This window comes from Balaenoptera borealis (genome assembly GCF_965194805.1).
Source record: "Balaenoptera borealis genome assembly, chromosome: 18".
Lineage (NCBI taxonomy): Eukaryota > Metazoa > Chordata > Mammalia > Artiodactyla > Balaenopteridae > Balaenoptera > Balaenoptera borealis.
Window position 1 is genome coordinate 2609523 of NC_138877.1, and position 20550 is coordinate 2630072.

General features: G+C 46.6%; 1 long non-coding RNA gene across 2 annotated transcripts in view; it reads left to right on the top strand.

Annotated features, from left to right (window-relative positions):
- Positions 1–4036: 4036 nt before the first annotated feature.
- Positions 4037–20550, top strand: part of LOC309615413 — a 406281-nt gene continuing 389767 nt past the window's right edge. Inside the window, exons 1-2 of one of the 2 annotated variants that reach the window (XR_014236799.1) lie at positions 4037–4874; positions 7281–8176. This is a non-coding gene — a long non-coding RNA (uncharacterized lncRNA). Of the gene's footprint in view, positions 8177–20550 lie in introns of both variants that reach the window. The other variant, XR_014236798.1, reaches the window with a different exon arrangement.

Here is a 20550-nt window from a genome sequence, read left to right on the forward strand (position 1 = left end):
ATTAACCCCTTGTTGGTCACATCATTTGCAAATATTTTCTCCCATTCATTAGATTGGCTTCATTTTGTTGATGGTTTCCTTTGCTGTGCAAAAGCTTTTAAGTTTAATTAGGTCCCATTTGTTTATTTTTGCTTTTATTTCTTTTGCCTTAGGCGACAGATCCAAAAACACATTGCTATGATTTATGTCAAAGAGTGTTCTGTGTATGTTCTCTTCCAGCAGTTTTATGGTGTTATGTCTTAAATTTAGGTCTTTAATCCATGTTGAGTTTATTTTTGTACATGGTGTGAGAAAATGTTCTAACCTCATTCTTTTACATGTAGCTGTCCAGTTTTCCCAGCACCGCTTGTTGAAGAGTGTCTTTTCTCCATTGTATATTCTTGCCTCCTTTGTTGTAGATTAATTGACCATAGGTGTGTGGGATTTTTTCTGGGTTCTCTCTTCTAGTCCATTGATCTATGTGTCTGTTTTTGTGCCAGTAACATGCTGTTCTGATGACTGTAGTTTCGTAGTATAGTCTAAAGTCTGGGAGCCTGCTTCCGCCAGCTTTTGGCTCATCTCTGAATTTCCTGGTCCTAGCTTTCCATCCTGTTTATTTTATTTCATTGTCCAAGGTTATTGCTCAAAAGCAAATACAAATGACTTCCTCATCTTCGTTATCAAAAAACATGTATCAACTCTCCAAAATCTGAATATTAACCAGTATTTTCATCAGGTAAATCACACAAAAAGTGACAGTGAGACTTACTTTTACTGAAATGTCATCCTTGTAGTGTGAGATAATGGGAATGCCCTTACCTGCCTCTGATGGATGGTCTCATCTCAGTGAAGTCTGCTCCCAGTTTACAGCACTACGGCATTTATTACAATTCCTTACTTACCATTAAGTTAATTTCAAAGGCATTTTGTATGTACACATTTTGTGTGTCTCTACCTGAAACTCGACCTTCTGGAGACCTGGTGTAAGGCTCTTCTCCATAGTGAAGACCCTCCCCACCAGATACTTCCTTACATACAATCCTGATATTATTCTCTGGTTGTCTCAAGAATATCAGCGTGTTTTGTTTTTCTAGGGTGATTGCAAAGTCCTCTAGAACAGATTTTTTTTCATTGAGTCCTTTCTCTTTTGTGGAATATAGCCCTATTTCAGGGACATAGTAGGCTCTGGGGAAAAATGGATACCTTAAAATAGACTTTCACTTTTACTAAAAACTTAATAAAGATGTTAATAACTTTTAGCTTGATGAATCTCCAAACGTGACACTTATTTAAAGGTTCAAGGTGAGAAAACTGTTATATATCACCCTCATCACTGTTTAGCATTTAATGACACTATAGCCTAAGTTGGAATTTGTTTCTCGCAGGCCAGAAACACAGAGGGAATCTCACATTCTTAACTTATCTGGTGAAAAAAATGCAGCAGTAAAAATACTGGCCCAGATTTGGAATCCAGAATTGGAAGTTCCAAGATGATGGATTATTTCCCCTTTTATGATAGTTTTAAACCTAACCATTGTCATGAATAAAATGACTTTAGTTTTTATGACTGATAGTATAAATATTACATCACCTTATCAATTCAAAGGACTTTGTGGACTATTGTCTATTTTTAGGCAAATATTCCAGTCATTTTCACTCACAGTCACTATCAAAAGCCAATACTTATGTCATAATTGTTACGTTTCTTTGTACCTATGTTTACCTTTGTCTCATGTTCCTAACTAGTTGTTGATTTCCTTAAAGGCTGGAGTTGATGTGTGACTGGTGGTGGCACTTAGTTCTTTCTTTTTTCTCTATTTAGTAAACACTTCCCTGGGCCTTTTAAAAAAGCTTTACAAATGTTAATTTATTTAATCTCCATAGCTTCCTATGAGGTAGGTATCCTGTAATATCCCCATTTTACAGATGAGGAAACTGAAGCACAGAGATATTAAGTAATCCACACAAGCCATAAGTGATACGGCTGGGATTGTAACCCAGGAGGTCTGGCTCTAGAATCTGTGCTCTTAACCGATATGCTGTGCTGCGCCTCAAAAATTTTTGCTGTTGATGATTTAAATTGAACAGAATTTTAACACTATGGGGGAAGGGGGAGGAAGAAAATGTTCTTCCCTCTCTCAAAAGAGGGCTGGAATATAGGTATAGGATTATACAATGTTTAGTTGTGGCACTCATGGAATTTAGCTCACAGTAAACATGTATTTGATTTCTAGCTCTTTGCAAAATGCAAACAAGCTTTGTACTTGTTTGTCTTAGGGTTATGTCTTGGCGTACTCTCCCAGATGGTCAGATGAGAACTTGGAAGTTGCAGAAGTAACAGTTTAATTGAAAGGCTGTAAAATTAATAGAGTCTTTCTTCAGTGCCTTCTATCTGTCTATCTCCCTCTGGTTGAGTGGGGATTAGAAGTTGGACTAATACGAGAAAAATAGGAGTCTGTTAAGTGTCATATCTGATGCTGGCAGCATCCTGCTCTGAATGGGGTTACAGAGATTGCATAACTAACAGAGATAGGGTTTAGGGTAGGAAAAGGAGGATTAAAAAGAAATGCCAAGTTGTGTTTTTATGTGGAGGGTAGAGTTCATTTCAAATTTAGAACTATTTGTGGAGATCTGTAAATTTTTGTTGTCCTCCAGCACCCAAGAACCAGAATTACAGTTATCAAAACGTAAGTGAAACAACCGTGATTTTTTTTTTTTTTTTAGTAAAATGGACCCTGCCAATATATATAATTTTTCTCGCATGTGTCTGACTATTTAGTTGCAGAGAAAGTAAACGTGATAAAACGCTAAATAGAAGGGGGCATTTTTGAAAGAACTAATTGTTAACAGGTTGTTTAATTATGAAGATTATATCCTTGAAAAAAAGAAAAACTACTCACATTTCTAACTCCAGATCCTCTTCTTTACCGTTGTCATATAAGCAGCTGCTTGTTATTCCATCTGGTTAAGGTGTCGGAACTACAGAACTAGCAGACAGCTTTACGGTGGACCCAATCAACTCTTTGTGAAAAATCTAAATGTGTTTTAGTTCAGACTTTTGGATGTGGGACCAGATTCTAACCACCAGGGTAGAACGTGGCCCAAGCATCTGGTCCAAGTGTCCTTGCAGAAGCGAGAGGGCAGGAGCAGTGAGACTTTCATCTAGATCTCGTCAAAGAGGTAGGTTTTAAATTAACTGGAGTCCTCTTTCTGACTGGGCATCAGGGAGATGGGGCTGACGTTGAGTCGCAGAGGCTCACACCTCACACTGTGTTAATCTGTAGAGGCTTTGGGGCTCTTCCACACGTCACTGGATCCTGGGTGATCCAGAGTTGAGCCACGGGATCCGGTGCCAAGGACTTGGAATAGAAAAGCCACGGGCTGTCTCGGTAGGAGGTTTTAACCACGAGACCAACCAGGCTGTACACTCCTTACAGATCCAGCCAGAGGCAGGCCCTCTTCTCTGGGGAAAGCTTTGATGCCGGAACGTTGCAGTCATCGTTTACCTAATATTCTTCCTGGTCTAGGTTTCCCTGGACGGCTTCCTTCTCCTGGCCTACACCTTGATCTTCAGGAAACTTCACTTAAATGAAAGCGCATGCAGTTTGGAGTCAGGCAGGCCTGAATCCAAATCTTGTCACCGTCAACATTAGCTGTGTGCTTGGGGCAAACTGTCCTTTCTGGCCACTGATGCCTTCGTCTGTAAAGTGCAGTCAGAAAAGAAACACACGGAATTAATGAGGATGAACTAGCCCCTGTGTGCGTGGCCTGGTGCTTCTCGGTGCCTCACAAGTGTCGGGCTCCTCCGCAGCCTCCGAGCCCCGCCGCGGACGGGCCCCTGAGACCGCAGGTGTGCGCGCGGCCCTGGAGCTCGCAACACCGGAAACAGCCCAAACACGAAGGCAGGAACCATGTGTTTAGTAGAAGAACGCAGGCCAGGCCGCAGAGCGGGCGTCAGCCCCAACCTGTGGCCTGAGGGAGAGCCCTCATCTGCTGGCGGGAGAGGCGGGGGCGGGGACTCAAGCGCTGCTGGCGCCTCCCCCGCAGACTCGGACACTTCGGGAAGGGCGGCCGGAGGACGAGGTGTGTGCGCATGCGCGCGCGCCTGTGCACGTGCACGTCCGTGCGTATGCGTGCACGCGCACGTGCACTCTGGGCGTGTCCACGGTGGTGGGTCTAGTACTGGAACCGGAAGAGGAGGCAGGTACTTGTGAAGCAGGGCGCGGAGCCTGGGTGGCTGATGGCGGACGGGTGCGCACTAAGGTTCTCGGCGTGAGGGGGCTTCCAGGTGGCCGCCGGGAGCCTGGGGACGGCGCCCCTGCCGTGTCCGCGCACAGGACTGACTCCGGGACGACGGCCTCTCCCTCCCATGAGGTGGGACAGGGCCTCGCGGGCGGCACGGGGGTGCGGCGAGCTCTGTGCACGGGACGCCTTGACTTCCACGGAGAGAGGGGACCCCGGGTGCGTGTGCGCGACCTCAAAGAGACAGTCTGTCGGCTTCGTTACCTTTGAAGCCGAGCGTCGAGTGTTCCTTTGTCCTGCTCTTCCGAGTGTCTGACTGGTCTGAGGTGTGAGACTGACGCCGCCCTCCGAGATGCGCTTCTACCCGGGGTGTTAGCGGGCGAAGCGAGCGGCCACACTCGACCCCAAGGTTCGGGAGGGCATGAAGCCACCAGCCCTAAGAAGATGGGTCTCCTTCTCAGGCACGGTTGCTTCATTGCTTTTTCAAGACAGATGCCACAGCATGTCTTTTTCATTTCCCCAGACGCCCTGGTTTCTCCTCCGAGCCTGCTGGAGGGAAGAAGGGGGAAGAGAGCGAGACGCGAGGTGTGCGGAGGGAAAGGACCCAGGAAACGGATTCTTGGCAACCTCGGCCATCGGATAAGCAGCGTCAGGTTATAAATTTAAGTTTCAGTTACCCCTTCACCTGGGCTTTTGTTTGCTCTTGATTTTTATCCACGGCACATTGATAATATTCTTGGTTAAGATGTGGGACTTTCTCGGACTCAACACCACGGTCGTAAAACAACCTTTCAAAATGTCCTTTTTTTAAAAAAAAAAATGTGGAAACAAAAAAACACACCTAGATAAACAGAGAAGTACAAATGCTGCAGCAGAGTGGCCATAAGCAGGTTGACGAAGCCGCTTTCTCAATGAATACATGAGGTATTAAAACCCAAGACTTAAGTGAAGAGCACAGATTGACCGCTAATGGTGTCGCTCTGAGAGCTCACAACCCCCTCTGATAACATAGCCGAATTTAAAAAGCAATTGTAAACGTAGGAGGAAAGAGAAGTATGCATGAATATTTGAAGCAGAGTCAAGCCGGCAGTACCACCAGCCGAGAACAACTGGTCGCCGAGAGCCAAGGGAGCAGGGCCGGCCAGGGGAGACCTGCACCGGCGGCCCGCAGCTCCCGTCTCAGAATGTGAGTCTCCCACAGGACGCCCGTGGGAGAGCGGAGGTGTCGCTCCTTGAGCGGGGTGGTTACCCCCTTCCATCTCACTGCCTGTCCCCCAACATCCTAGCACCTAGAGCGCAGACTCCGGCGCAGCGCAGGAGAAAACTGTGCCAGAAAAGAGTTTTCGCTTTTACTTCCCGAGAAGTAAATTTTGAAAAGAATATCCTTGTATTGGGTCCTCAGGTTTCTCTTATAGAGGAGCACACGAAGATTTGAATGCCCTGGGGACGATGTCTTGCTTTCTCTCAGCCTTCCTTCCCCAGCGGGGCCAGCCCTGGGCCGCAGGCGTGTCCCTGCCGCCCTCACCCTGTGGCCTGGGGAGCACGAGGTTCCCGTGGGACAGGGAGGCAGCCTCCTCAGGGCTGGGGAGCACGGGGGGGGGGGGGGGAAATGGCTGCTCGTGTGCTCTGGCTTCCACACGTTTTTCCTTCCAACAGCTGAACTGTGTTTATTCCGATTGATCTGCACCCCATCTCCAAATTATTTCAGTTGGGTTTCCTTGGTCTTTTCTATTTGCAAGGTTGCAAGTTGCTGACGTGGGGTTAGCGGAAGGTGAATGCCACCTTCTAGAACCTTTGTCAGATCAGCCCAGCACATCTCTCTGCTTTTCATAAGTTAATTGCTAACTTCCAAGGAAAAAACACTGTTTCTTACTTTCTGGTCTCTTATCACACATGCTGAGCACGGCTTGGTTAAGCAGTAACTCCGGCTATGCAGGTAAACAGAATTCCCGGCCCTACCCCCTCTTCTCCATACGAGTCTGAGAACTGGGGGGAAGAGTCAGCAGCTATTAATAACTCGCTTAACTGGAAGTGATTCAGTTTCATTAATACACCTTGAGAACATTTACATCCGCAAAGGACAGAGTGTTTACAAGGCCTGAGAAGGTTTTATGGAAAAGCAGCTTTATGAGCCCTGGGGGCACTTTCCTGCCAGCGCCGACTTTCACAACAATGGGCTATCACTTGAGTGAAAACCTCAAGCTTTTGCTGAAGTTGGCCCTCACTCTGGCTTTTCGGAGGTTCTATAAACGGCCGGCACCTCGAGAGCCAGAAGTGGTTTTGGGACTTGGTAGAGGGTGAGTTTGAATGCCACCCAGGCCTCAGGCAGAATGGAGGAGTGATGGCCATGCTGTGGCTTCCTCCACACGAGCGGGCGGAGGAACTGGGCCACCTGTGTAGTGTGACTTGGAAGTTGCCAGGAAAGCAGCCCCCTGACTGAGAAGCAGGCGTCTCTCCTCAAAGACCTACCTCAGAGCCTGAAATTTAGACCAGGAGATCTCTGCATTTTGGTTTGGGCATGGTCTTCAAAACATCTGTGAAGTGCAAAAATTCCTCTTGAGAGAGGAGGGTATTAACACAGCAGCACCCAGACCATGTACTAAGAGTCACCTGCAAGGTCCTAAAGGTAGGGCCTCACGAAGTGCTGCCACCGCCCAGCTGGCTTGTGACCAGGGCCTGGGCCCTCCCTGCCTCTTCAGGCCCACGCCACCTGCAGGTCCCCGCCACCTGCAGGTCCCCGCCACCTGCAGGTCCCCATGAGCGCCCGTGCAGAGAGCCACTGCTGCTGTTGCCTGGAGCTCGTGTTTCTTGTGGTGGCTCTGAGATTTCTGCAGCAGTGCTTACGTTCAGGATTGATTTAGGATCTTTAGCCGGGAACAATACAAAATCTTCTCCTCCATGGCCACGAGAAATTCAAATGCATTCTAAACTGCAAAGCAGACATAGCGACCAATGAACTCAGCACTGAGTTTCACTGTGGGAACTAGCTTTTTTGCACTTTTGGAAATAGGAAATGTGAAATCTTTCACATCTTGTCTTTCTTGGTTCCTGTTTGCTAGCACCCTGAGCGTGTGCTTACCCTGCCTACCCGGCGGCCTGGCTCCTTCTTCACCCCCAGGATCCAGTTACTACCCAGAGCCAGCCCACCCAAACGCATTCCGTCTCTAAGCGCCAGACTCACCTCTGCGGTTGCCCAGCAATTACGTCCGCTCACGTGTCGCGAGGCATCTCCACGTCAACAGGTCTGAAACAGAACTCATGATCTTTGCCTCCAGATTTGCTCCTCTTCCCGTTTCCCCATTGCACAGAATTCATTCGGTTGCTCGAGGCAGAAATCTTAACGCCCTCCTCTTGGTCACCCCGTATCCAGGAGCTCCGTGAGTTTCCCGTCTCTCCCTTCCATCGGCGGTGACTTTACCCCCGCTGCACCGCCCACGCCACGCCGTTCGCTCCCGCCTGCTTTCCTGCGGCAGCCGCCTCGCTGAGCCTCCTGCCTCTGGTCCTTTGGTCTCGGACACCCACCGTGCGCCCTGCAGCCCGCGAGACCCTCCTGCCCTGACCCGCCACCCGTCTGCCTTGCCAGCCTGCGTGCATTCCTGGGCTTAGGCTCGCTCACGGGGTCTCCAAGCCTGCGGGATCCGGCCGGGCTTTCTACTCCAGCCCGTACCCGCCCACCTCCCGCCTCCAGTTCTGGCCCCTGCCATAGGAAACGGCTGTAAATGCCCACAGCACAGAAACTGCTTCCCTTCGGGCCTGTGCGCACGCGGTCGCAGCCACCGGGAGCGGCCTGTCCGCGTTTGCCCGCCTGATGGAACCTGCTGCGGCCCTTCCTGGGCAGCTCGAACCCGCACGCTGTCCCTCCCAGCCCGGGCACCGCACCGCGGCCGCCGGGTGGGGCGTGCTGACGTCATCTGCGCGGCCCCCAGCACGCTGCCTGCTGCACGGCCAAGGCTCAGTAAGTGGATCGCGGGGTTCTCTCTTCAAGGTTGGAGGGCACTGTGGTTGGCGCTCGGGTGACGGGCTTCGAGGCGGCGGTGCTGCTTCTGAGCTGTGAAGGTGGGGCGTGGTGGGTCGGGCGCAGGCGGGGCCATAACCGTAGCAACGGCCGGCGTACAGCGAAGTGTCCGCTGCTTTGGGGCATCTCAGGGTTACCCTCGACGCAGACAAGGAAGCTGAGGCCTCCCAGGTGAAGCGTGGAGGCCAAGGGTGCCCAGAAGGTGTGGGGGGAGGTGGCGGCGGGGTGGCACGGCCCGGCTTCCTGCTCCCGGCGCCGCCTCGGCTGGCCTGTGTGGCGTCGGCTAAATGCAGGAGGGTTCCTGACGCCCACCGTTGCTTTGTGCAGCGGCCACCCTGTTCGAGTCACTTTGCTCTGATGTGTATGATAAAGTTTTCTTTGCGTCGGTGGGAAGGAGCCTATTGGGTGCGCGTGCTTTGCAGGGCGCAGGAAGCAGGGGAGTGTGACGTCGAGTTGCTGGGTTGAGTCGTGGAGAGAGTAGCATTTGCTGTTTCGAATTTCATGGCCTGTTTTTCCAAATGATCACCTCAAAAGTCAATGAATTAGTTCATTCCTTCACCAGATGTTTATTAAATAGGATGCAAGATGCTGTTCTATACTCTGAGTATCAGACGGTCTTAATCTAGCCGCGAGAGAGGAGGCGGGCCACCCTCCACCAGCGCAGAGCAGAAGCTGGGGCCGCGGGCATGGGTCTGGGAGGAGTGGGGTGTGCTGAGACTGAGGCCATTTCTCGCTGTGGTGACTGGAGTAGGTGGCATGTGACCTGGCTGTCCTCAGTGGGGCGTGTAAGCTGTTCCATGTAAGCATGGCAACGAGCCTATGGCCCTCCCCGGGGCCATAAAGCAGGCACTCCATCAATATTTACTGAGTTGGTTTTTAATCTCAGGTGCAGCATGCAGCCATACAGCTGAATAGAGGAATTGTGTTTATGGCTGAGTCTGGTACAGTGTATTTCATTAGTACAATTACGATGAAAAACAATTCATGTGTTATTTACCTCACTTCTAAAATGCTTGTATATCTTAATTGTAAGGTCAGGATTTTTAACCTGGAGATCTCAGATGCACCTAATCTTTAGACCCAGATATTGAATGCAAAAATTTGTACGTATATGTAACTGTTTATCTTTCTGCTTAGTGCTTTCATGAGATTCTTAAGGGAATATGTAGGAATTTTATTGTTGAAAGAGGTATATATTCCACAGAGGGATAAAGCTGAACTTATTTATTGATTTCTTACGTAAAATCAACGCATTCTTTTCTTGTAAGTATTAACAAGAAAATTATTTACATGTAACTTTTTAATTCTTAAATTTTTGTTGAAGTATAGTTGATGTACAGTATTAGATTAGCTTCAGGTAATGTTGTAACTTTTTGAATGTTATAATTTGTAATAGATAATGGGTCTAGAATATGTCATTGTGGCTTGGAATGTGAGAAAAGTTCAAGTGCTTAAGAAAAGATTTGGAAATCAGTGATATATTATCTAAATTGAATGATCGAGGCACACCAAAATCCTTAGCTGTATTCCATGCATGTGCCAGAAATATAAAATCAACAAAGGATCTCCCAGACTCTAGTTACTGGACCCTAGTGGCTTGATGAATGTTCGGGGCAGGCTTTGAGATCCCGTGAGTATACCTGCGTTTGGTGCGTGCACCACCCTTTTAGGGAAGGTGGCAGAATGAGGTGAGTGAGCTGGCAGCCAGCTGGGATGGGAAGCTGTCTGTGGTTGGACACTGTCTCAGTGCGGGTTCTTCCAGAGGTGGATTCTTAGGTAAGGATCCCAGCGCAAGTAGTTTCCCTGGGAGGTGATCCCAGGAGACCCAGGAAGGGAGTGAGCCCAGGGAGGAAAGCACGTTCTCAGGCAGGTGCCACTGAGGGCGTCTGGGCCTTATTCCTGCCGGGAGCTCTGGGGCCGGTGCCGGTCCTGTGCCTCTGCGGAACCCCGCCCGGGGCGGGGAAACAGATGTTTCCCCACTGACTGGTGCTCCGTCTGTCGGTTGAGAGCCACTCCTGGGAGAGGGGCGCACTCCGCAGCACAGCTGGCCTGCTCGGAGAGAGGGGCGAAGTCCTCGGGAGGGTCACAGGGCTGGGCAGGCGGGGAGTTGGGCCAGCCTGTAGGAAAACGGTAAATGCTGAGGACATGGGAGCAGGACACCCACGTTTCTGCTGTAGACCCCTTCTACTCTGCTGGCCAGGCCACTGGACGGTGCTTGGGGTCAGCAGACCCCAACTTCTCCGCTGTCCACCTCCTTTGCACAGTGTCAGAAGTCCGTCTACCACCCACAGGTTCCTACAGAGGCTCCAGCTCTCAGTCTGGGGCCCTCAGCTCTGAGGTTGTAGGCAATGTTTCACGTGGTGCGCTAACCGGAGAGATTAGGGTGGCAGTAGTGGGTTAATATTAGACGTGATTAAGGCAAAGAAGTGTGCCTTTTCTCTGCTCTGAAGAGCTTTAGACTAAAGTAGCTGGCTTATCAGCGTGCTTAATTAGGAGCTGTGGTATCACAGGGTAGACATCCCCCCCTCCCTCCTCCCCCCTGCTCTTTATTTTCATTCACTCTTTCTCTTTCTAAGAACTTCCACGCAGAAAGCCTTCTCTTCTTTCAATGTACTGTTTTCCTCATCCTGTCTTTTCTGTCCTGAACTTCTGAGCTCAGGGACCGTATTTTGTTGATCTGTGTGGTACTGCTGCTCAGCAGAGTTCCTGGCATGTATGGTGGGTCTTGAGAAAACGTTTGTTGAATGAACGCGTCTTATTGATGTACTGAGGTGGGGCAGGACAGGGCACCTTCCGGAGCACCCTGGCCCTCGTGCGGCAGTTTCTGCCTGCGTTCTGGAGCCCCTTCCCTCTGCACACAAAGGGAGACACAGGTCTCCAGACTCGAAAGGAAGCTGATGTCCTCTTGGGTTTCAGCGACGTAAAATAGTCTTTCAAAACTAAACCTTTTTCTACTGAGAATTGGCAGAAAACCCTGGTAAGTGGTAAACTGACGAGTTTTCTGTAGTTGCTGTCTAAAGAAATTTTCTCGCTTTGTAATTGTTTAAATTTAGCTGTGGAACTTCTTACTGACTGTGAAATTAAATGCCATTTTCCCCGCCACCATCCAGGCCTACCCCAGAAGTGTCTCTTGTTAGGCTCCTAACTGCTGTTGGTACTGGTACTTTTCTTTTCCTGTTGTCTGTAAACTCATATTTATTATTATCTTTTGAGTCTCTGACAAAGGTAATACATATACATTGTAGAAAACTTAGCAAAAGATATGAGAGTATGAAAATAATTTCATCATTCAGGATGAAACCTCTTAACATACTGGTAGAAAAACTTTTTATGGATATAATGCAGATAATGTTTTGTTTTATAACAAGCTGAGAATATTTGTTCTAGTTTCTATTTAATTAACAGGCAGGGGTATCTGAGAAGGGGTTTTGTTGGGACCATTTCCCATTGAAACCTCTCTGCAGTTTCTTTTCCTGCCTTCGTTTGGGTGAAGAGTTTTACAAATGAAGTGGCACGAGATACAATTTGTTGAAGCAAAATTTTTACAATGCTTAAAAAATTCACTGTGTAGAATAAATATTTTCTTTTCCACATGCCACCTAGCTGCTGAAATTTGGACTAATCCTTCTAGTTTCAGATTGGAAACCGGCACGCGACAGTAGTAAACTCCTCCCTTGAGGGTTTGCTTATTTCGTTTATTTCCCCCAAATTAATTTTACTGTGGTAGGCTAGAATAACTTGTCACTGAACATTTGGGTTTATGTGGTGAGGTCCAGCCAATGAAAGCAGGAGGTGGAATGCAGCTGTACTTGAAGGTTGACATAGAAGGGATTGAAAAGCATCTGTGAGTGGTTGGAAGAAGTCTTTAGAGGACATGGACCATTTATTCAGACAGCAGGCTCGGTCAGCGTGAGGGGACAGTGCTTTCAGCCACCTGAATATCATGGCTTCTGGTAGATTCCATGATTACACAAATACTTGTTACAGGATAAATGCAACTGCCCTAGTTGGGTTACTGCATCCTTGCCAAAAAGTCGATGTACAGGAAGAGTCAATTTGGGTTAGTTTACTCTTACTGACAAACACAGAGGCTACATGAACGGCCAGGGAAGTGGCCAGTGCGGCTGGACTGGAGGTGCTTGTGCATCAGGCAACACCTGGGATTTTAGAACAACAGCCACGCCAGCACCTCCACAGCAGCATTTATCAGAAAATAAAAACAGGGCGGTATGTTTCACATTTCCCATGGGCTTGCTAAAATATAACTAAATATACAGCCGGTTAGAAACTCCTTCTGCAAAGCTCACCACCCCCCTGCCCCCCCCCCCCAAAACCCCTCTAGATTGACCTTGAATGCTTCCCTGTAAGCAGCTGCTAATACGTGAGCACACGGTGTGTTTAGAGTTTGGTTTCTAAATATTATGCCCACTAAATAAACCAACATTCCTTGGAGAAATGGCTGGATTCAGGGCCAGGAGGAGAAAGAACAAGATGAGTCTGGCTTATCTCACTAAGTCAGAAGGTGAGGAAGTGCTCACACGGTGATAGGACACCACACAGGAGCGCAGACAGGCCAGGGGCTCTCGCTGCAAACGAGGGACAGTCTGAGTGGCGAAACGAAAGATGACAGGAATAGGCTGTAATTCACTGAATTGTATGAGAATCCCCAGGTTCACGGTGCTAATAAGTAGGTAAATGGAGAATAAAAGAAAGCTCTTCCTTAAAGCAGAATGTCATGTAGAAAGAATAGAGTTAGAAAATCACCACTTTGTTAACTGTCAGAGTAAAGGTCTATTCAGGGTGGAATCACTAATGGATGCTGAAACTGTTGGTTGACAGTTTCTCGGGAGGAGCCGGATATTTACATTGTCTCAAAGTCTTCCTCACAGACTGCTTACTAATTGCAAAGGTAAGAATGGCAACTTTATAGTGAAGAAACCTGGGAGACCCATATTAACAATCAAGGATTCAAAGCAAAGTTTCTGTCACCAAATCAACAGGGCAAACTATTTAACACACAGGTCCTGTTGTGATGCCTCTTCTACCTAACATTTCTGCCCAAATGCATAACCTACATCTAATTCAAATCGAGGGACAACTGACCTGAAATCTTCAAAAGTGCCAGTGTCACAAAAGACCAGGAAAGTGGAGGAAATGTTCCAGAATAAAGGAGATTCAGGACACAGGACCACTAAGTGCAACGCATGAGTTCTGGATTGGGTAAAACAGATGGAAAAGACATCGTTGGGACAGTTGGTGAAATCTGATACGGACTGTGGAGTAGATAACCCTATCAAATCAAAGCTCACTTTTCTGAATATTTGTTTATTGTAATACAGGAGAATGTTCTCGTCTTTGGAAAATGCATGATGAAGGATTTTGGGGTGACGAGGCAGGAGATCATCAGCTAACCCTCAAAAGGTTCAGAAAGAATGTAATTATATATGATATTTGTACAGTATATGTAAAATATGTAAAACATGTTATATATAGAAAGGGTATGATAAAGCAAAGTGTTAAAGTTGTGAATCTGAATAAAGGGCGTATGGAAGTTCTTTGTACTATTTTTGCAACTCTTATAAGATTATTTCAAGATGAAAAGTTAGAAGGAAAAAAGTTACTAATTTTGCCACAGTTGGGGTGGAGGTGGGCCGGAAAGTCAAATCCACATCTCCATCCGTTTCTTCTGTTCTCCGTGTTCCGTGGTTTCCTCTAGAGCCAGTCTGCCTCCGCGCCCTGTGGCCGGGCTCCCAGACCCCAGACAGCAGTGACAGCCCCTGCCCGTCCTGTCCCTTCGTCCTATCTGCCTTTAGTTTGGCTGCTTTGGTAGCCCTCCCTCCTGCCAGCCAGCAGGTGAGAAGACCCCCGCCTGCTCCCTCTCCCCCACTACTTGCTGTTCGCCATGTTTCCCGCCCCAGGCTGTGGACCCCTGGAGCTGGGCTTAGACAGTCCAGCTCTTAGGTCTTGGTCCTCCTCTTCCGGACCGCTGCTTGAGGGCACAGGCCTTTCATTTCCCCCTCAGGAAACGCCGTCATTTCGGTGGGACGGGATTGGTTTCTTCAGGAATCACCAGACAGATCCTACCATGGGCTTCCTCAAAGTGTCCCAACGCTGAGGTGCGTGGCAGGACTTTGAAGCTCCCAAGGCCACCAGAGCTGGCAGCGCCTTTGCTTTTGAGCTGTCCTCCTCGCCCCCCTTCAGGTGTGGCCCCTCGTAGACCATCACATGCCTGCCCCTCCTTCATCTGTGGGATGTGAGATCAACTAGGTTAAAGCAGCTTCGAAAGATGATCGTGTGATTGGTAATAACTCTTTCACATTAAGGGAATTTGATCATCTTGGCATTAAGACAATTTCTGAAAATACTGTAAGCAAAACCCGGGAAATGCCAAGTTTTGGTTTATGCACCTGATGGTCTGTGGTTCTCATGCTGGGATTTCCTTGTCCTTTTTTTTTTTTTTTTAAACTTGTGCTGGGAAGGGGAATTTGAGCCTTTAAGTCTTGGTTAAATTTAAGCGTAATTATTTTATCTGGTAGCAGGGGTGTGGCTATTACCTCAGTTACTCTTTCCATTAAGGCCGAGTGTCCAGGACTGGACACTGGATGATGGTGCAGGACCCACTGCAGCTTCTGTTCATGACATGGGGTGTTACTACGTTACCAGACACTTAGCTTTCATACTTTGTATCTATGTCAGCTGCTGTAGCCTACTTGCGAAAGATCCTTCATTCCAGCGGTGTTGAAAATGGAGTGCTTTTGTCTACATCAGGCAGGGGAACAGCCTCCGGGGAAAGCTGCTGATGGGTTGGAGCTCTCATTGGCTTCCTGAAACCTCCTGCTGCCCCATTTTATTTAGAGTACTAATAACTAAGTAGTTATTTTTCCAAGGAGAAGAGTTCTGCTTCTTTTGTCCTTAACCAAAATAGGGACCAGTTGCTGAAAGTTGTATTGGTATTTGCACATGCCCAGCTTTCGAACTCAATGTTATGGTAAAAAAAAAAAAAAGAAAGAAAAAGTGAGACAAACAGCCTTTTAAAGCAAACACGACCATTGTAAGCCACTTGGCTTTGATAATTTCTTCTTTTTCTGTATAGCCTTGACCTTGGCTGAGACAGCATGATTTACAACATGAGTGAACGTCTAGAGGGCAGAAACTATGTCATACATGTTCTGAGCTTGCCACTTCCTGTTCTAAGATATAAATCATGTAACATTTGTAGTTAATTAGAATGTTTAGGTATATGATTAGTTGCTTTGTATAACTAGTTTTTAGAATATGTTTATAGAATGTATCTTTGCTATATTTTGATTTTAAAATTATCCTTTAAAAATTAATTTATAAATAAAAGTAATACATGTACAAGGTTTAAAAAACAGTGCACATTGGGACCTATAAAAAGAAGCAGTGGTCCTGGGCCCATCCTTCCTCATCCTTTGTCCCTTTACTCAGGCCCGACTTCTTTTATCTCTTCTAGCTGTTTCTTCTGTTAGTTATGGCGAGTCCCTAAATATTGGTTTATACTGTTATTTCTCTAGTCTGATGGGACAGATGAGGAGTTACATATCCTCATCAGCATTTCTCCCAATATCTCGATACAGTCAACCCACATTTTGAGTCCCTTCATTGCTGGATTACTTTGTCACTTTAGGGAGTGTAAGTATAGCTTGATTTCTTGTTGCATTAAGTGCTGGGAGTATGTCAGCTTCTAACTGGGCACTCAGCCCCGGGACAAGTTACATACCTTTTAGGGACAGTGGAAAATGAAAATGCAGCACCCCTTGTTTAAAAAGTATTATGAATATCATGGTGATGACAGAGAGCGTTAGACCAAGCTTGGGGCCCTTCTGGTGGGGTGTCTTTGGGGCTGCAGGGGTGGCACATCCTGACATTGCTTCTCTTTCCCTTCAGCTCTCTTTCTTCCCTTAACTTCTGTCATTTCTTTCTTACTTTTAAAATATCAAGAGTAATAACAATTTTGTCCTGTAACCATATATATCTCATCCATTCATTCTCTATAGGTTAAGTATCCAAGTAGAAAAATAATATATGGTTTATTGTTGTGACTATGCAAATATTATTCATTGCAGAACCAAGTAAACCAAGTATTTTCTTTCTTGTACATCCTTTTGTTTTTCCTGGAGTTTATAATTGCTTTTACTTTTGTCTTGTCCTTTTGCTGTATCACATTCTCAGTTGTAACCAAATTTGCCCAGTCTGTCTAATCAGCTGTTCAATCTGTCTTTCCCCAGAGGCCTCTTCCAGTCCTGAACAAAGGGCCTCCCTCCTCTCTCTGGACTTAACTCTCTCCAGGCCTGTTGCCTGGCTGGTGTACTGGGACTTTTCTTTATTTCTTCCCTGGTTTAGTTTCACTGCTTCCTAGATTCTGAGATTTTATCCTTGGTTGATCCTTTGCTCTAGGCCCTCCTCAAATAGCTTTTTGATGTGAGTGCAGGAAGAAATTTCTGAGTCCTTCCAGTTCTGAAGATGTTGATAATTTATCCTCTCAATTTGCAGTTATGAATAGAGCTCTAGGTAGAAAGTAACTTCTCTCAGAGTTTTGAGAGGATCTCTGATTGTCACTGGCATCCACTGTTATTGATGAGAAGGCCACCTGATGCGTTTTGTTTTACACTGTGGTAGTTTTTTGTTTTACACTGTGGTTGATTTTTCTCCCTGAAGACAATTTCCTTGCATTCTTGGTATTCTGAATTTCACAATGTTGCCCCCAGGTGTGGCACAGGTGTGGGTCCTTTCTCACCCATTATTATGCTAGGCATGTGGGAGCATTTTAAACCTGGAGATTGCTATCTTTTAGTCTTTGGAAAATTCTCTTGAATACATTATTTGATAATTTCTTCCCCTTTGTTTTTCTCTTTTTGAAAGTTCTATTAATTGGATCTTGGACCTCTTGGACTAATTCTATATACTTCTTGAATATCATCTCAACTTTGTCTCTCCTTAAGAGACACAGTTCTCATTTTTGGGAGGTTTTCCCAATTTATCCTCCACTCTTTTTATTAATTTATCATGTTTTTCATCCCTAAAAGTTTCGTTTTTCTCTAATTTTTCTACTCATTGCATTGTTTTTGCTTTATAAATATATACCATCTATAATGATTATACAAATTGGAGTATTCAAATTATTCCTGAATACTCCATAGTATTTTTTCCTATTTATCCTGGTATTTTTTTTTTTTTTTTTTTCCCATGATGGAGGCTTATATGTTGGTGATTCCTGACTGACCTTTGAATTTTGAGGTGAGGCACTAAAAACCTGATGATGAGCTCTATATACTTAAATAGGGTTTGTGAATTGGTGGGGTTTGATTTAGGGTGATAGGTGGTGACAGTATTTTTTACTGGGACTTTTATATACTAGAATGTATACATAGGTCTTTCTTCTGTAGCGGTTAGATGTTTTAGGGTAAAGTGTTAGATTTTGTTCTTTTTTTTGCCTGGAGGTAGTTTCCTGGTTGGAAACCGAAGTGTGTGGAATTGATGCCTTCTCACAATAACTTTCAATTACTTCCTCGTTTTCTTCCCCAGAGCCCTCCCTGCCCCTCTGCTTTCCTGGCTTGGTTGCCCTACTTCCTAGGCGCTGTCCATCATGGCTCTGATACTTCTAGGTACCGAGTCTCTGGGCTTCCACCTGGAGGACAGCCCTCCTGAGCTCCCTGGAACCGTCCTGCTCCATCAGCTCTTCTCTGTTAACTTCTCACTCCTGTAAATTCGCCGACCTCTCTTCCCCCCTCCTTCTCTGCGTCATTGTTGGTTTATCACCACTTCATTTCTTTGCTGTCATTTAAGTGAGGTCTTGGAGGAGGAGGATGCTGTCTATATGTTCTGAGGAAGATTTGCCTTCATCTTTTCTTAAACCACCTGTGGCTTCTGTGTGCACCGAGGACGGCAGTGCCCAGTGCGTACCAGCTGTGTACATGCAAACACCATCCATTCTTGTCACACCTGTCACTTGCAGAGTCGGAGAAAAACCAGTGTAAATTTTACATGGGAAAACCGTAGTTTTCTAAATACCCACGTGTGTGTCTGTGTATCTGTGTGTCTGTCTGTGGTTACGTAGGTAGCCCCTCCTGCGGGGACATGGTTCAAATGCGCAGAGCCTGTTAACAGAGCTCAGAGAGGATGGGCATGTGGTTGCCTTGGGGATGGATTGGAGGAGCTTTTGTTCTTCTTCTTCTTCTTAATCAGCAGAAGGTTTAAAAATTTTAAATTAAAAAACTGGCTTTAGGCTGCTCCATATTCTCCAGGTCATCAGGCCTCATATCTTTTTGTTATTTTAAAACATACTTACGAACTGATTGAGATCCACCTTTATTCAATCATGTAAATAGATTGTTTGGTAAAGTTCATATTTTTTCTCTCCAGGGTTTGGGGCAAATACTGCAAAAGTAATGTGTAAAATGAAGGAATTGGTTAAGCTGCCAGTACATGCTTGTAGCACTTGTTATGTTATTACTGTAGCAGTTACACTGGTGATTTACACCCGCTTAACCACAGCTCCTTCTCGGGGGAGATCCTCCTAAGCGTAAGTTTGGACACCAGCCTGGGAGGCGTCTCTCAGCTTTCAGAGACCTTGTTCACACCTCGCAGAGGCTTCTGTCTGTAGCGTTTCAGTACTTTTCAGGGAGAGATCTTTACATCCAAGGAAAGCAAAGTGGCCAGCAGCTCTTCACGGCCTCTCTCCACCTCTTTCCTGATTGCCCGGCAGACAGTGGTGACATTGGGCAAATACCTCTGAGCGTTTGGTGCACATATTGGGACACTGGTACACTAGCCTCATGGTGGGACCCTGAGGGAGGTGGCTGTGAATTTGGAAATGTGCGAACCACAGTAATGTCCATGGGCCCTTGGTCTGAATACTGCATGTGGAGAACAACAGGCCTATTGAATACTGAGTGGGAGAAAATGGAATTAATCTAGAGGAGTTTAATTTGGCTAATTAAAAGATCTGTTAGGGTTTGTAGCATGGTTTGTTTATTTGTTTTTATTAATTTTTGAAGCAAGCACATAGCACTAGCTAGGTGTCGGGCAGTATGCAGACGTCTCCTTGAATCGTCATCGTTTGATATGATGTGTCCTGATCTACCATCTACAGAGGAGGAAACCAAGGCTCAGAGAGGCTACAGGACGATTCCCCCGGGTCCTCCCGAGGTGGAGTTGAGCCTGTGGGTCTCAGGAGCCCCGTCGCTGCAGGACATCTTGCCTGCCCCACTGTCTCTGTCTGCGACCTTTGATTGACTTGCCCTTTTGCCTGGAGCACCCTCTTTTACTTACTGAAATTCAGTTCCCTCGTTAAGTCCCAGCATCAGCGCCAGCAGCATGACATCTGCCCACGTTGTAGAGCCTCAGTCATGGCTGGTTTCTACCTTTCTCTCTCCGGGAGAACTTCTCAGCTCCCAGCTTGGTGTTCCCTTCCTCCCTTGGGTTCCTGTTCCCTTGCGGGCACCGCTGTCTGGGTGCACGTCCGTGTCCCCCGCCGGCATGCAAGCCGTCTAAGATCATCAGCTGCGTTGACGTCCTTTCTCTCCCATCCCCACGGGCTGACATGGTGTCTGCTGCCTGTCGGACCCTGGGATCTTGAGGAGAATCCAGTGGGCCCACAATGAGGCAGGACTGGCCACCCAAGTGTGCGGTTGGTTTCTGACACTGTAGGATCAGTTAACGTCTAGCTGTAGAGACATCATTCCTGCCTGTTTGGTTTTTTTTTTTGAAATCACTCAGTTTTCTGGGGAAGATAGAAGACTCCATAAAAACTACAAGATTGCTCAGAAAAAAAAAAGAATGTTTACTAGGTTCTAAGATATTTGAAGGCAGGAACCATTTGTTGCTCTCCAGGCCCCACTCAGCAGCTACACACTGCTTTGCAGTACAGTTTGGATCATTGAAGGCCTGTTGGGTGGTGAGCCAGGGGTGAAGACGTGCCTGTGTGGCGTGGAGCTGCCCTCCTTACGCTGACCTCCTGACTCTGGGATTCCTAAGGCTTTAACTAGAGTTCTTTCTTTTTCCCCCTCTTTTTATGTTTGCGTGAATTCTCTCCAGTGTTTCATCCTCACTTCCTGCAGCAATTTTCATTCTTCTCCTTTGCTGTAATTGCTGGGTATTAAAAGACTGTGTGACTGTGTTACGAAACAAAATTGTATTGTATTGTATGAATATTCTTATCCTGGGGTTTTCCTTTTCTGTGATGATGTGAGAAATCTCTTTTTTACCTCCTGTGAAGTCTCTGAAGGGATTTTCGCAGCTAATTTGGGATAATAAAGGCATTCTTACTGTAATGCAGCTCTTCTTTTTAGGAA